This window comes from Spermophilus citellus (genome assembly GCF_964194105.1).
Source record: "Spermophilus citellus genome assembly, contig: SCAFFOLD_36, whole genome shotgun sequence".
Taxonomy (NCBI): domain Eukaryota; kingdom Metazoa; phylum Chordata; class Mammalia; order Rodentia; family Sciuridae; genus Spermophilus; species Spermophilus citellus.
Window position 1 is genome coordinate 2,242,708 of NW_027673039.1, and position 17,545 is coordinate 2,260,252.

General features: G+C 32.1%; 1 long non-coding RNA gene across 2 annotated transcripts in view; it reads right to left on the minus strand.

Moving 5' to 3' along the window:
- Nucleotides 1-5,073: 5,073 nt before the first annotated feature.
- Nucleotides 5,074-17,545, minus strand: part of LOC308640191 — a 34,011-nt gene continuing 21,539 nt past the window's right edge. The window contains exons 3-4 of one of the 2 annotated variants that reach the window (XR_014020194.1): nt 10,848-10,974; nt 5,074-5,121 (exon numbers count right to left, since the gene is read on the minus strand). This is a non-coding gene — a long non-coding RNA (uncharacterized lncRNA). Of the gene's footprint in view, nt 5,122-9,745; nt 9,832-10,847; nt 10,975-17,545 lie in introns of those variants that run through there. The other variant, XR_014020195.1, reaches the window with a different exon arrangement.

Below are 17,545 nucleotides of genomic sequence, written 5' to 3' on the forward strand. Positions count from 1 at the left end.
ATTAAGTTATATTTGATTAATCTTTGCCACAATCTCAAATTTGTATGGCTTTTCTCCCATAAGAAGTCTCTGGTGTTGACTAAGAAGTGACCTTCAATTAGAAGCTTTGCTACATTATAGATATTTGTATGGTTTCTCCCTAGTATCAATTCTCTGGTGTTGAGTAAGGAATGATTTTTGATTAAAAGATTTGCCACATTCTTTACATTTGTACGGCATTTTTCCACTATGAAGCCTCCGGTGTCGAGGAAGGTGTGATTTTTGATTAAAAGCTTTGTCACTTTTTTTCACATTTGTATGGCCTTTCTCCAGTATGAACTATCTGGTGTCGAGTAAGTTCTGACAATTGATTAAAAGCTTTGCCACATTTTTTTACATTTCTTTGGCTTTTCTCCAGTATGAACTCTCTGGTGTTCAGTCAGGTGTGATTTTCGATTAAAAGCTTTTTCACATTCTTTACATTTGTATGGGTTTTCTCCAGTATGAATTCTCTGGTGTTGAGTAAGGCATGATTTTTGATTAAAAGCTTTGCCACATTTTTCACAATTGTACGGCTTTTCTCCAGTATGAATTCTCTGGTGTTGAGTAAGGCATGATTTTTTATTAAAAGCTTTGCCACATTTTTCACATTTGTATGTCTTTTCTCCAGTATGAATTCTCTGGTGTTGAGTAAGTTTTGATTTTTGATTAAAAGCTTTGCCACATTCTTCACATTTATATGGCTTTTCTCCAGTATGAATTCTCTGGTGTTGAGTAAGGGATGATTTTTGATTAAAAGCTTTGCCACATTCTTCACATTTGTATGGCTTTTCTCCAGTATGAATTCTCTGGTGTTGATTAAGGTTTGATTTTTCATTAAAAGCTTTGCCACATTCTTCACACTTGTATGACTTTTCTCCAGTATGAATATTCTGGTGTCGAATAAGGTATGATTTTTTATTAAAATCTTTGCCACATTCTTCACATTTGTATGGCATTTCTCCAGTATGAACTCTCTGGTGTCGAGTAAGTTTTGATTTTTGATTAAAAGCGTTGCCACACTTTTTACATTTGTATGGCTTTTCTCCAGTATGAACTCTCTGGTGTTCAGTCAGGGGTGATTTTTGATTAAAAGCTTTTTCACATTCTTCACATTTGTATGGCTTTTCTCCAGTATGAATTCTCTGGTGTTGAGTAAGGGTTGATTTTTTATTAAAAGCTTTGCCACATTCTTCACACTTGTATGGCTTTTCTCCAGTATGAATTCTCTGGTGTTGAGTAAGTTTTGATTTTTCATTAAAAGCTTTGCCACATTCTTCACACTTGTATGGCTTTTCTCCAGTATGAATTCTCTGGTGTCGAGTAAGGTGTGATTTTTTATTAAAAGCTTTGCCACAATCTTCACACTTGTATGGCTTTTCTCCAGTATGAATTCTCTGGTGTTGAGTAAGTTTTGATTTTTGATTAAAAGCTTTGCCACATTCTTCACATTTGTATGGCTTCTCTCCAGTATGAATTCTCTGGTGTTGAGTAAGGCATGATTTTTGATTAAAAGCTTTGCTACATTCTTTACATTTGTATGGCTTTTCTCCAGTATAAATTTTCTGGTGTTCAGGAAGGTGTGATTTTTTATTAAAAGCTTTGACACTTTCTTTACATTTCCAGATTTTCTCTCCAGTATGATTACTATAGTGTTTAAAGAGGTTTGAGCAACACTTAAATATATTTTCACATTTCTTCAATTTGTAAGGTTTCTCTCCATTGTAAAGCCTATTGTTTTTAGTAACACATAGAATTTGAGTAAAATATTTTTCACATTCTTTACTTATGGAGGATTTATCACTGCTCTGATAAAGAATTGAGGAATTTTTAAATGCTTTTACAATTTTTTTTAACTTGTAGAGCTTCCCACCAATATTAAGTCTCTGGAGTTCAGAAATTCTTATAGTTTTATTAAAAATGATTTCACATGCCTTATAGCTGTAATTTGTCTCTTCATTATAACAGCTTGGATAAATAATTTTTGGGTATTGATTAAAAACTTTTTCACTTTTCTCATTGAAAAGCTCTTTTGAACGATCACATGGGTGATTTCTAGGATTTAAAAAAAAGAAGAAAATTTTAATGACTTTCACAGAATTTACATTGTTTTACACCAAATCTATTATGCTGCGAATTACCTAGGGTAGAGTCTATCTACAGGTCCTAAAAGATTTATCATAAATATAGGTCTCTCTGAGTATCACTGAGGGTGTTTTTAAAATTCTTTCTACTTTTAAATTAAGCAATATTAGGTAAGTACAAATACTCCCACATTCATTATAATTTCATGCATTCCCACAAGGAGAAACTGTTCATCATTTTTGTAAAGTAACAGTCAGACTACTAAAACTCAGAAATTTCTTCTTCTCCTTCTTTTTCTTCTATCTTGTCTAAAGAAATATTTGTGTATATTTACACAATGGTGGATTTTAAATTATTCCAGTGACTAACTAAAGCATGAAATAGACTCCATTGCAAATTTTTCATTTTTTAGAGGAACAGTATAATTACAAATGCTGTTCAAATATACTTAAAAGCACACACAGGTCCTCAAATGTGACTTCCATATGTGTTCTTGTCTCTCTCCAGCTTAGCCAATGCCCCACATCCCTACAGTTCCACCTTTCCTCCAAAATATTATTGTCTAGTTTTAATTTGTGGGGAATCCTGCAGGGACTGGGACATATTATTGCCCTGATGTGCCATAGCATTCTTCATTAAGCCAAAGAGCAAACTTCATCTGAGCTGGGCTGCTCAACTTTCCAGCAAAAATATCTATCACTGAGGGTGTTTTTAAAATTCTTTCTATGTAACTAGCTCACTGAAATAAGTTAGAGAATACTTTTGATTTGTTGAAAACATATTCCTTGAGATGCACAGATAAGTAGTCCTAGGGCCTCAGAAAAATCAAATGGCAACAGGATTTAGTTCATTAGGGACATGTATAGGATCCAGGAAGTCTCTGTTTCTCACACTTGGAAAGTTTTTTCTCATTCCACCCAAAATCACAAAAATGCATAGATCTTTTGGAATATTCACTTGGAGTTTGGTCAAAATCCCTGTTGATATGAAAGATGAAGCAGTGCATGTCAGATGGAGCTGCTGAAAGATATCTATAAACTGTGCATGAAATTTAAAAAAAAGGCATGGAAGCCTTTAGGGAAAAAAAGTCTGGTATCTGGGAACTCACAGTTGAAATCCAGCTGGTTTGAGACTATCCAGTACATGTTATATACTACCTAGTTTTGTCTCAATTAAGCATGGCACTGAAGATGGTATCATCCATTGGAGCCCGATAGCCACTTAGCATCACAGAGATGGGTAAGACATGTCAGAATGCCAATCAACCTGTCTCAAGAAAGACTCTTCCTGTTGAAATGTTATTCCTACTTTGATGCACACTCCCTTAAATAAAGAACTGGAAAAATTATCTAGCAGAACTTATGTGGTCTAGAGAATCTATAAGATGTTTTACCGCTTTTAACATAAGTTCTTGCCTGGTCTTATATTTTTTTACTAATTATTTCAGATATTCATTTTTTTTCCAGAGGGCTCATCACCTTCCAAAAAAAATTACTCAGGTGGGATGCTTGATGTCCCATGAAATGGAGTAATTATGCTAACTTATGAGCCATAAATACATTGGTAACTACACAAAGACTGCTTCAGTTTGAAATAAAATTATAAATAAATATTTACAAGCACCTTTGACTCAAACTATCAAGTTTCAGGGAGAAGGTTCTACAAAAGTGGGCTTCTGCAATGGTAGACAGAATCATGAAATGACAAAGACATTATAGATCTTTTTTTTTTTTTTTCTTACAGAGAAGTTTAATGGTAAGCCATTCCTCATTCAAAGGTTGTCTTAAATCACCACTGTGGCTGCTTTACTTTTCTCAAAGGGTTATACAATTATTAGCTTAAGCCCTTCATTGTTCTTCATTTGCCCCACACCATCCCTACTACTTCTATCTCAGGCTTGCTTTATACCTCTTAGCAAGATCCCAGAAAAGCATCAGAAGCCTTTCACAATTCTCACAAGACCCTCATGTCTACTTTTGGGGTGTGATTCCTGCAAGGCATTTGGGCTGTGGGTGTGATTCCTGCAAGCCATTTGGGCTGTGGGCTTTTTGGGAGACTGTGCTAAAAGTTCCTGGGACTTTCCTGTGTTTGGATTGTCATACATGACAGATGAGCTGTATGATTATTTGATGTGTTTTAGAAAGATTCAACTGCTTCTCTTTTTTTTTTGCTTAATTATTATTGCATTTAAAAGCAATACCTACCAAACTTTTACTGTAAATACATTTAATTACTGAATTGTTATTTTCAACAGAAATGTCTTACTAAGGCTTGTTTCAGCATTTCCTTAATCTGCATGTATTTCTTTTAAGTAGAAATAATATGCATGTGTTTAAATTAGACAATTTGTCTATACTGTGTAGAAAATCTCTTTTTATTACTTTATAAAAAAGACAGATTAGAATGCTGCAACTTTAAATTAATGATCTGTACACTTTTCTCTAACCTGCACTTATGTAGAGATTATTAAAAGTTTTAAAAACATAACTGACTATAAGCATTTTATAACTTTTTGAGTTTTTTTTTCATTAAAATGCCTATTTCTATTCTAATCCTATTTCTAAAGCTGAGCAAACTGATTGAGTCTTTATTATCCTAAAGGTATTTTTAAGGTACAGCTTCATAATGCCCTGTAAACATTGTGTAAATGGAATTTGATACATGTTTTTGCAAAATAAAATATTATGTATTGCAAGTGGTTTTACAAAAAATACTGAGTAGTAAAACTTTTACAATTACAATAGTGTAATTTAAAGTTTTAATGAAAGAAAAACTGAATGGCACTAGATGAGCAGTCAGTCTTCTGAGATTTTTGTAATAATATAACCTGATGAACTTGTAATTTTTTGAATAAATAATTTTCATGTTTTTTTCCATTCATTAAGACAAATTCTGAACTTCCCTCTTTCAATTTCTTGTTTAAAACCACGTATTAACTGTCCTGCTTTCCATACCTTTGCAAAAAATATTGTATTTCTTGCTCTCCTGAAAATTCTTGGTTTTGATTAGAAGACATACCTAAAAAAAATAGGAAGTTATTTCACTTACTATGGTGAATAACTCTGCAATTGTATAAAACTTTATCAAAGTGGGGGGGAATAGCCACAGAACAGTATGATTCAAGGTGATTATTACTCAAGAAATACATAGAATTTTCTACAACACGATGACAAAAGCTTTGAGAATTTTGAAAATTATCTTAAGAAATTATAGCACCACAGATGAGGACAAAATGCAAACTGACTAATATTACTACAACAATGTCAAATCATAGCCCTTCACTTCAACATATTCAGAATCCACCAATGACTCAAATGTTTCAGGAAATGAATCTCTCTTATTTGTTTATTTATATTTTTATCTTTGGGGGGATTATTTCATAAGAGAACAGAGGGGTATTCTATCACCAAACTAGATCCACAGGCATTTCTATATTTCTATATCTATATACTTTTTCTTAAAGACAGTTTATGAAAAAGATGCTGAAATTTATTTTAAACTGCCATTCCACTGTCTCAGCTTTCCAGTTATATGGAATTAAATTTATATACCATTGCACATCACCTTTTTTATTTACTTTGTAACTTCCAAATATTTTCCAAAATGACTATAATGATCTAATTGAACAGATTTTGAATAAAAATATCCCAATGAAAATAATAGCTCACACAATAAAAAGTATAATCAACTCAAGCAAACAATGTAATACTAGTAATTGAGAGTTTAAAAATTGATGTTGTTAATTATCTAAGTAATGCCAGAAAACCACTTGAAATGTATTTAATAAACTAAATATCAATGTAGAAAATTGAAAAAAATTAGGAAAAAATAGCAACAGAAAAAATAGAAATTATATACTAAAAATATTCTTTTAAAAACAATGTCTCAGGCTGGGGACACAGCTCACATATTTGAATTCTTGTCTCACATGCAAAAGGATGGGCTTAATCCCCAGCACCACACACACACACAGTCTCATAAATAAGAAATTTGAGGAAGAAAATATATCAAAGGCTAGAATTAGTTAAAATACACAGGTACTGCTGGAAGATGTGGTACATGACTGTAATCCCAGTATCTGGGGAGACTGATGCAGGAGCACCATAAGTTCAAAGACAGACTCAGCAATGGTGAGGCACTAAGCACCTCAGTGAGATCCTATGTACTTTTATATAATTCCAAAGTAATGATAAAATAAACATTGAAGGTAATAAAATAAAATAATCACCATAAAATCTATGAAATAAAAATTAAGGCAGTTTTTTTATAGTAGAAAAATTTATAAAAAATCAACAAAATTTGCAATCTACAGAAATAAGTTCTTTCTCATCAGGAATTTAAGTAGAAATAAACTAATTTGTAAAAAAACTAAACAGAAAACAATGTGATTAACAAGATTAAACCTAAAATATATTAACTATGTCAGATGCAAATCTACATAATGTTTTCTTAAGGTATAAGGTCACAAAAGTCTAAAAACAAAAAGATATAACAAATATTACATTCAAAATTGCAAAGGTGATAATAATTATATAAATGAGAGACAAAGTACAATATCATATAAAGATAAATATGACTAATCACTGGAATATAATCATAGTTGAAATATTTGTAACTCCAATCATATTTTTTATATATAGAAAGTAATCACAGAAAAAAATTCAACAGCATAAAAAGCTGTACACAGTAATAGTAGGATACATCAATCCCCAGTTGATGTAAATTTAAAAAAAAAAATCATTGCATTAGTACTCAGGGAATGAAAAAACTTCAAAAAGCATTAAAAACTAATTAGGTTTACAGACACAATCTTCTTTATAGCGTATGGAATATTGTTCCAAAGAGATCAGGTTAAAAATACAAAACAAATGTTAAATATATTAAAATATTGAAGTTGCTTTGTAACATAAAATAATAAGTTGGAAAGCAAAAGTGAAAGTGATATTCAAAATTTATGAATATGAGTTTAAAGCCAAATTCAGCAATTAAGCAAGGCCCTAAGCAACTTACCTAGGCACTGTCACAAAATAAAATATAAAAACAGCTGCCAGCTAGGCACAGTAATATACACCTGTAATTCAAGCAGCTTGGGAGACTGAAACAGCAGGATTGTGAGTTCAAAGCCAGCCTCATAAACAGCAAGGTGCTAAGCAAATCAAGGAGACCATGATTCTATATAAAATAAAAAAAATGGGGCTTTAGATGTAGCTCAGTGAACAAGTGCCCCTGAGGTCAATCCCCAGTACCCTTCCCCCAAAAGAGCTGTTGATGTGGCTCAGTGGTTAAGCACCTGTTCTAAAAAAAAAGTGCCAGTAGCACCCCAAAAAATCTAAGAAGACTATGTAATACCAAACAATCAATATTATTTTTGTGTAAACAAAATAAGTTACTTGAACAATTCTTTAGAATATTCTTGGTACATCAATAACTACACATACTAAAAACATTTAAATAGTAATTCCTGATATAAAATAATAAAAGCTACAATATTCAATGGAATGAGGTTAAATGAGAAAGCCATGGGTAATAAAATTGAAAGTATATCAATTAGCCCTCAACTTGATGGTCAAATCAAAATATATTTACAGACCTATTCTCATTAAACAACATTCAAAATAGACCAACGTGGCAAGCAAATCAAATATCATTTCAAATGACTACATGAAGGCAATTTGGAATGAAAATGTTAGAAATCTTTTCAAAAGATAATAAACTATATAATATCTACAATGATCAACATTCAGGAGAGTATGTTAAGTGAAAATAGTAATTCACCCCGCCACACAAAAAAACAAAAAAAACAAAAAAACAAAAAAAAAACAGGTAATTCTACTTCTGAGAGATATCTACTGTAGCCAAATATAAAGACCAAAAGGAATGGCATTAGGGATGAAAAAGTAAGGAAAAGGAGAACTTGTTTGAAGAAAAAATGTGATACAAATTTTCTAGAAAAAAAATGTTACAAAAAAATTTGAATGAACAGAACTGACCAGTAAATTTAAAATATATAAGATAATACGTTCAGCAAAGATATACAGTTTTGACCACAATTACATATTTGACAAATATATAAAAGATAAAAGAATTGTAAACATCTTTATGGTACATTTAAAAAGCTAATGTCTTACTCCTAGACAAAAGAACAGATTTATATATGTAGAGATGATGAATATGCCATTAAATCTAGCTACTTGGAAGGCTGAAACATGGAAATACAATTCCAACTTTTGCCACTTAGCAAGAGTCTATTTCAAACTAAAAGTCAAAAGGGGGTGATGATGTAGCTCAATATTACAAGAACCTCTGTGTTCAATCTGCTGTGTGTGTATGTGTGTATGTGTGTATGTATGTATGTATGTGTATGTATGTATGTGTGTGTGTATGTATGTATGTATATATATATATATATATATATAGCAAACGTTAGATACATTACATGATTAAGCACAGAAGCAGAGTAAATAATCAAGGCAATATACAATCATCTATAAAACAGGGGTAATATTTGTACTTGTAAGTAAAAGCATAGAAAACTTGATTGAAAATTGGCATATGGGTCACATGCAGTTTAATTTTACCTAATGTTGTCCTAAAGTGACAAGTCATGATAATTTCTATTCAATTATTACATATAGATATAAAAACAAAAGCAGTATCACTAATGTGAGAAAACATAATGAACAACACTGAAGCTCTCTAGAGTGAGAGTCAAAAAAGACACAAGAATTAGAGAAATGTTACCTACAATATTATGAATAATTGTATTACAATAGAAATCTTTCTTTTAATTTTTGTAGCTATAGATGGATAGAATGCATTTATTTCATCCATTTATTTTTATGTAGTCCTAAAGATAAAACACAATGCCTCACATGTGTGAGGCAAGCCCTCTGCCACTAAACTACAGCCCCAGCCCTGAAAATTCTTTAAACCACATTGATCAGCTATACTTACAGAACCACTAGGAGCAGGTATTGTGAAATACTGCTATTCATTACATGGCAGAAAAACTTTACAGAATACTCAATATAAGCATTCATATAAAGTTCTGATGAGAAAAATTTGAATGAATAAATATTTAAATTATATTAAAGAAACTCTCCTGTAATATTAATATCTTACAATGGTTTGCCTAGAGATATTTGGAAATGAGCAGATTTTCTAGGGAGCCTCCAAATGCAAATAAATGTCAGGTTATGCATATCCTCACAGTCATTGTGGAATAATTTGTAGGGGTGACAAGACTTTGTTTCCCTGCCTTAGAATGCCCTGCAATTTTCCCTAGGAACTAGTCAAGTAATTAAATACATGTACAATGTAAAGCTGCTATGGCAGTATTCTGCTTGAAAAGGCTCTGCACTAGAGTATTATCAGCCTGAAACATAATCTCTGGCACACAACTCCTTGGAATAAAGAAACTCTCTTTTTAGACAAGCACAATGGTTCACTGAGTCTAAACCTGTTCATAAAACAGTAAGTTTATACAATGGACTTTCTTGAGATCTACACAAAACTCCTAACACTGCACATTGCAACTTAGTATATAACGGATAAATAAGCTGCATAATGTTGCTAAGTTTGTAATCTGCCTAGTAATAAAGTGAACAGTATGTACTAGTGATGCCAATGACCTAAATTAACCTGTTGATATAAATAAAGCTTGGCAGTTTGGCCTCTCTGTCACTATGCCACATTTCCTGTCACTTATCTGTGTCTTCTTTTGATTTTCTTTTTTTTAAAAAGAGAGAGAGAGTGGGAGAGAGAGTGGGGGGGAGGGGGGGAGAGAGAGAGGGAGAGAGAGTGGGGGGGAGGGGGGGAGAGAGAGAGAGAGAGAGAGAGAGAGAGAGAGAGAGAGAGAGAGAATTATAATATTTATTTTTTTTTCAGTGGACACAACATCTTTGTTTGTATGTGGTGCTGAGGATCGAACCCAGGATGCATGCCTGCCAGGAAACCAAGCTACCACTTGAGCCACATCCCCAGCCCCTCTTCTTTTGATTTTCCTACAATATTTTGTTAATTGAAATGTAGGGAGATCACTGAAGAACAAGAAGGAGCTTAAATAATTGATATGCATGGTAAACAGAGAGTATGAAATGCTCTTTAATGATTGCAACTGAAACAAACCTAGGCTTGAAAAAATATTTTCTGTCAGATTTTAGCTTATCAATTAACATTTTTAAATGTGAATTCCTCTTTAATTTTGGACCTCTTATCTGTATTTTTTGCTTCATTAATTTCTACCCAGTTTGATATGTCTACTGTCACTTTTCTCTTCAAATCCCAAGGTTATTTCATTGGAGACCAAGTGGTGACCCAAGATTACATAGAGACATCAATATTTTTTTTTGATGGAATATGTCACATTTTGTTATTTTCTTGGTAACTAAAGAAGTCTTTTTAATGTTACCTTCATTAGGAAAAAAAGAAAGAGAAAATATCCTATAAAAGTCTACAAAATTATTTTCTCAAACATTTTTTTTTCTAGACAAAAACACTAAAATACTTTGAAACCATTTTCATTCTCTACATTGTAATCACTACTTAGAAAAGATAAGTTACACCTAAAAAGAAAAAAAAATCATTAACATTTTCTTTTCTACATAAACAAATGCCCAATCTTTGTACTAAAAACAAGAAACAAACTTTTTAATGCAGAATAGAAGCTACCATAACATACTCTATAAAGTTAAAAAATAAATATTGGTTTTTAATTAAAAATTCTGAATGAAATTTAGGCTCACCAATAAAGAGTAGGTTTTTACAGATCTCTAACATCACATCTCCATATAAAGTCTGCTGAGAAGGGTCCAGGAATTTCCATTCCTCTTCCGAAAATTCAATGACCACATCCCTTAATGTCAATGGTTCCTGAAATAAAAATGAAGAAATACATAACACATAAACCATGTGATTAATGACATAGTATTTAATTTCATATAAATTTTAATGAGAGTTAAAAGAGATGGCTTTCACATATGGTAGTGATGTCAACCATTCAATAAGATACATTTTTTGTGGTGCCTGGGACTGAACCCAAGGGTTTTTGCATGAAAGGCAAGCACTCTACCAAGTAAGCTATATCCCCAGCCCCAATAATTTATTTTAAGCAGTAAAATTGGTGGATATTTTTTTTATAATGAAACCCAGGGAGCAGCACATGTGAAACAAAACACTGAACCAAAAAATTGGGAAAAAATCCAACATAATTCCAAAGGATAAATAATAGTTGCAATTAGTTATTGAATATTCAAAAGAAGCACAACCAAACAAAGCAATGATACTTGAGATATGCATAACAAAATTATAAGTAATAACAATACTCAAATGATGGTGGTTACCTTAGTGTGTAGAAGACATAAGAGATCACTAAAGACACACCAAAACTTTCAACAGTCCACATAATTATTTGAATATTTATCTCCAAAGTTGTCTATCTTCTCATTATTTAAATATACCATAAATCTATACTGTATTTTAAAAATTACTTTTACAACATCACAACTCACTTCTAAAACAAAAGAATACAATTTTTAATTATCAAACTATTACAAAACACTTAGGTACTTGGGTCAACTTGAATCACATGGCACAAAGTTATAACAAAAAATAAAAATAAAAAAAGCAAATTAAGTCAATAGACTATTAATCTTTCAGTTCATAAGGAAACTGACATATCAGGTGTAACATTCCCAGATTTGTAAAACCACTTTCACTGTGAAACTGTATCCTCACTTGGCTCATTTCAAAGTAGAAATTGAGAGAATACTAAGCAGTTAAGAAAAAATTCTGAAAGGCTCTTGCACCCTAAATGCCTCTCTGACAGCTTGGAAATACTCCTTTTACCAGGGTCTCAGTTATCAGTAGTGAACAAACACATACATGAAATTAGTATAACATTCTGATCTGTGATGTCTTTCTTCTGATTCAGCATTATAATTTTTTTTTAATTTAGAGATTTAATCCATGGGCACTCTACCCCTGAAATGCATTTCAAGAAGTTTTGATTTTTTTTATTGTGATAAATGGGCTTGCAATGTTGCTTAGGGTCTCTGAATTACTGAGTCTTCAATCATATTTACTTTTATCCTACCTCATTTTTCCACATCACTATAATTACAGGTTTGTGCCACCTTTCCTGACTCTGCAACCACTTTTGATACCAAATGTGCAAACTTGCACAACAACCAATATTTCAACAACTAGTAGTCCAATAATTCAGTTCTGATACCATCTAGTACAGATCCCACAAGTTTGGTGTTCACTACTATCAAATTTTACTAACTTAGGCTCCAGTTTCAAGCCCTAGAATAGAACAATATTCATATTTATAATTAATTTCCTATAAATTAGGGGTCTCTACATTTACTCACTCAAGTTACTTATTCTGATAAAAAAAGAACACTTATGTATACCAGCTTGTTATAAATTATATAAATCTGGAAGTTGACAATTGAAACCTTGCATAGAATCTAAAAAAAAAATGTCAGAGGAAAATGGGACACTATATAGGCCATTTGAGGAAATAAGTGGTTGAAGATATTACCTCCAATTTTTATGTTCTGCCATAGAAGAGCCCCTTTCCCAATAAGATTTAGAAGATCCTCACTATTTTAAATATGCTGATTCAGACACTCATTCTGAATATTCCCATTATTTTACATAAAATAATATTTAATTGAACACTTTTACATTCAGGGATAAGAACAAAATATTTGTTAAAAAACAGGTTAGTATTCTTTAGATAATTTCCTTTATATGAAACTCTAAGAATACTAAGCCATCTCATCGCAGCCCAAACCAACATACACACAATTTTATTAAAACTCCTAAGTATTCATTGGCTTCAGGGAAAAGGATACTTCATTTGGAATTTTGATTTTTTTTTTTTTTGGTACAGGGGTATTCTACAACTAAGATATATTCTAGACCTTTTATTTTTATTTTATTTTTTTTTTGAGACAGTCTCTCACTAAGTTGCTACACTAAGCTTCAGCTTTGATCTTTCTTCCTCAACCTCCAGGTTGTTGTGATTACTGGCATGTCACAATATGCCCAGAAAGATATGAATGCTCTAACTTCCTTTGGTCCATTTTCATTTCACCTTATTTATTTGCTATTTCTTCTAAAAAGAAATCCTTGACAGCCTAAGATTTTGGATGCATCCATATCTTATATTTGATAAATTTGAAGTATTGTAAAATAGATTTAGAAAAACAAAAGATGCTTATTACCTATCTCTGAATTTTTTCCAGTCTGACATTCTAGAAATAGCTCCACAGCAATAAAAATTATAGCCACGGATACAACTAAGATCTCACTTAACCTTCAATGATGTTCTTTTTCAGGCTCAAAATATTACCTTAGTTTGAATACAATTTTATTTGAAATTTGCCTCTATCTTTTCTCTTTGGCAACATTTCTTTTTTTTTTTTTAAAGAGAGAGAAAGGGGGAGGGAGGGAGGGAGGGCGGGAGAGAGAGAGAGAGAGAATTTTATTTATTTATTTATTTATTTTAGTTCTCGGCAGACACAACATCTTTGTTTGTATGTGGTGCTGAGGATCAAACCCGGGCCGCACGCATGCCAGGCGAGCGTGCTACCGCTTGAGCCACATCCCCAGCCCCTGGCAACTTTTCTTAATCTTTCAAATATTAGTGATGAATTGCATTTTATAGGAAATAAAAATATTAGACTAAGTGAGACATGCTAAACCAACCATCCTATTTATTTAAATATTTAGTTACCACCCCAAACTTGAGGCATTACATTATGTCTTCCAGTTAGCATATACTGAGTTTTTCCTTGAAGACGTCTGCACAAACACACTAGGTTTTTAGTTTGTTTGTTTGTTTCTTTGTTTGTTTTCTAAATCCTTGCTACAGATTATTCTCATTTCAAATTCTGGCCCCTTATACTCAATCTTCCCTACATCAGTAAGAAAAAGGAGGACCAAAATCATATTTCCCTTTCTTTTCAGTTACAGAATCAATAGATCTGAGCAGTAATGTGTTTCTGGGGAGCTGAACCGAACTTTTGGGGAAAATAATATTAATATTCCAATATATGAATTATTTAGATGAAACCTATAAAGGATATTCCTGTAATCTCTAGAGTATCTAGAGTATCCAGCTAGTCCAACAAGGTGTTCCATCCCCTGACCACAAGCTGCTCTGTAGGAAGAGAGGATTACACACAGGTTAGCATTCTCTAGGTAATTCAACAAATATGGAACCTGTGGACACCTTGGGTCAGCTTCATGTAATTTTTACCCCATAGCCACTCAAAGACATGGCAGATACTGAAGAGACATCACACTCTAAACTTTCTTAATGGGGACCTAAACTTGCTGTCTATGCTTATGAAAGACAAATAAACAAAAGTTCAAAGATTTTTTTTTATTTTAATATCAAGGATTAAACTCAGCAGTGCCTACACACTGAGCATCATTCACCTCCACTTTATATTTTTTATTCACAATATATTAATTCTCTCACATCAGCCTATTAAAATGCTGAGATTATGAACTTGTATCTTTACACCTGACATTAGGTACAAATAATTTTTAAAGAGTTTCATGTTATAACAACATGTTCCTCTCATGTAAAAGTACAACCACACAAATGCACACACACACACTCACTTTTTAAAATTCCACACAAAACTAAGAGAAAAAAATGAATTAAAACTCCGTGTAATTTGAAATATTCCAGGGAACAATACTTCATAATATATAGCAGAGAAAATATGGCATTTAGGAAAATCATGCTTGCCTACATTGAAATATGCACTTAAAAAAGTGGGTGCCCCCTGATAAGGAAAGAGAAACTGAAAACTCCTTGGACCACAACTCCTCTCAAATATGAATTATTTATGAGTCAAAATTCTCATGTCCTTGTATTTAATAACCACTCTGAAGGGGTGTAGGTAAGAAAGTACAGAGCTGGTTTCAGGCCAGACAGAGGTCACCATTCAGAGGACAAAAAGTAGATTCCTGACTGTCAATCCCATTCTTAGGGACAGATGTGGCAGTATATTGAGCTCTATCAAATTTAGACTAGGGTGAAAAGATTACAAAGGTGACCTCAGGAAAGTGCAGGTTCTCACAATTAGTTATGAAACTTTTATTAACCCCATTTGTTTTTATTTTATAATGCCCAGCCCTGAAGTCTTCTTATTTTTAAATACTCTAGACCCTGAAAGGAAGAAGGAAAGGGCCCAATACAGAGCCACCCAGGCATCCAAAAACCTGGAGATGGATCAAGAGATTTGCCTGAGACAGAGATGAATTATTTCCCAGATTTTGAAGCCTTACCTCTTTTCTTTGGTTTTTCCTCTGATTCAATAATTATCACCTCAATCATTTTTATTTTATAATTTTGTACCTGAATAGAAAAATACCATGCTTAGACTCCTGTGCCTGAGAGTGTAAGGTGAGTAATTTCAATTCAGGCTGTAGGACCCCAAAATAACAAAACATTAATTATATTCCTTCTCAGACAGAGATTTCTATGTGCAAGAATACCTGGCCATAAAAGGGGACATAAGTATTTAATGTTGAATATAATTTTATATCAATTATCAATGACAGTAATACCAATGACAGATTCACAAATACAAATAATAGAGTGAGAATTACTTTACATTTTTGGATTTCATAACCTTCATACTCTGGCTAAATAAGGCTTTTTGTTTGTTTGTTTGTTTGTTTTTGTTCCAGAGATAGACCCCAGGGATGCATTACTGAGGAACATCTCCAGTTCTTTTCAATTTTTTTTTTTTGCCAGAATCTCACTAAGTCTTTGAGGCTGTCCCTAAGCTTATGATTAACTTTCTTTAGTATCCTGATTCACCAGCATTACAGGTATGCAACAACACACCCAGCTCATGTTCAGAAATTTTGAAGCAACTCGATTTTAGAAAAAGTAGACATTCTTCTACAGCATCATAGTTGGAAGAAATAAAATGATAAGTATATGTGTAACTGAACTTTTAGAGTTTGTAAGGAAAACAAATAAAATAAATAATTATAAGAATGTATAAATAAATTCATATAAAATCTTATAACTTATAGGTTATTACAAATAATTGGTAATTTATAATAATTTAAGTTATAAAATAATTAAACATTACATTATATAATAAAATCATGCTTATAATTTCTAAGTAATTTTTTAAAATATTTTTAACCCAAATATCCATAATTTTATCATTCCAATATAGAAACAATGAAAATTGTTAGTTAACTACATGTATTTTTTATTAATTTTTCAAATCTCACACTTGTTTCTACTTCTAATACTTCTCAATGAAGATCAACCACATTCCTAGAACTCATTAGCACATGTGGCAAATGGCTGTCACATCACAAGTGTATATCTGATATGCTGTGATTTTCTGGACTGCAGATAATTGAATGACTAAAACCCTCCTTTCTTATCAGAGGTGAGAAAATATGTCTTCCTTAACAATATTTCTCCTTTAAACCAAATGAGAAAGAAATGGTATTTTTAGACCCAGGAGTGTGCTATAAGGTGAGAGTTGCCTAAGGCAGGCCATTCTTCCAAACTGAAAACTGTTAAGGTCAGTAGCCTTTTCATATATTAGACAGAAAACAAAGGATGATGCAAATCCAAGGAAAAGTGTCATCATGTCTTCATATCTGTCTACACCTTGAAACTGAAATTTAGTTGTGAACAAAAAGATCAATTTTTTTGTTTGTTTTGCCATTTGGCCTTCATCCTAGTGATCCAGCTATGGTTGTCTGGTGTATATTTGTTGCAGATTATGCTCTGAGTTAAAGTACTAATAAAATTTTCATGTCTACATGAATGATTTTCAAAAGCCATTTTCATCATCATATATCTAGTTTGACAAATATGTGACTCATCACATAATTTTATGTAGATGTCACATACATGTGTTATTTTGCATTCATACATGTATAAAAATATGTAGAGTATGAGAAAATAAAAATATACAAAAGGACATAAAAGACTTTATCATACACATCATTGTGTACATGATAAAACTCATCATTACCAACATGTAAAATTTCCCCTAACTCTACAATATCACTTCATTAAAATATTAGCATATTTTACTTTTAACGAGAGAAGTGACCAGAGAAAAAATTCTAAAATTCATCTGGAATGTTATATGTTATATATGAAACCAGCAACCCCCAAATTCTGAATTTACAGAAGAACTTATTTTACAATAATAAAAAACAAAATCCATAGATGAATGTATATGTATGTAAAACTTTATGTATACTTAATAGGAATTGAAAGGTCAACATAAATCTAAACACCTCAAGAACAACATCACATGTGAATGGTTGACATGGCCAACCTGAAGAAAGATTGACTTGGGGGTAGAATTCACTGGCATAGTTTGTGTACAATCTTCAAAACACAGGATTACAATAATAGCCCAATGAT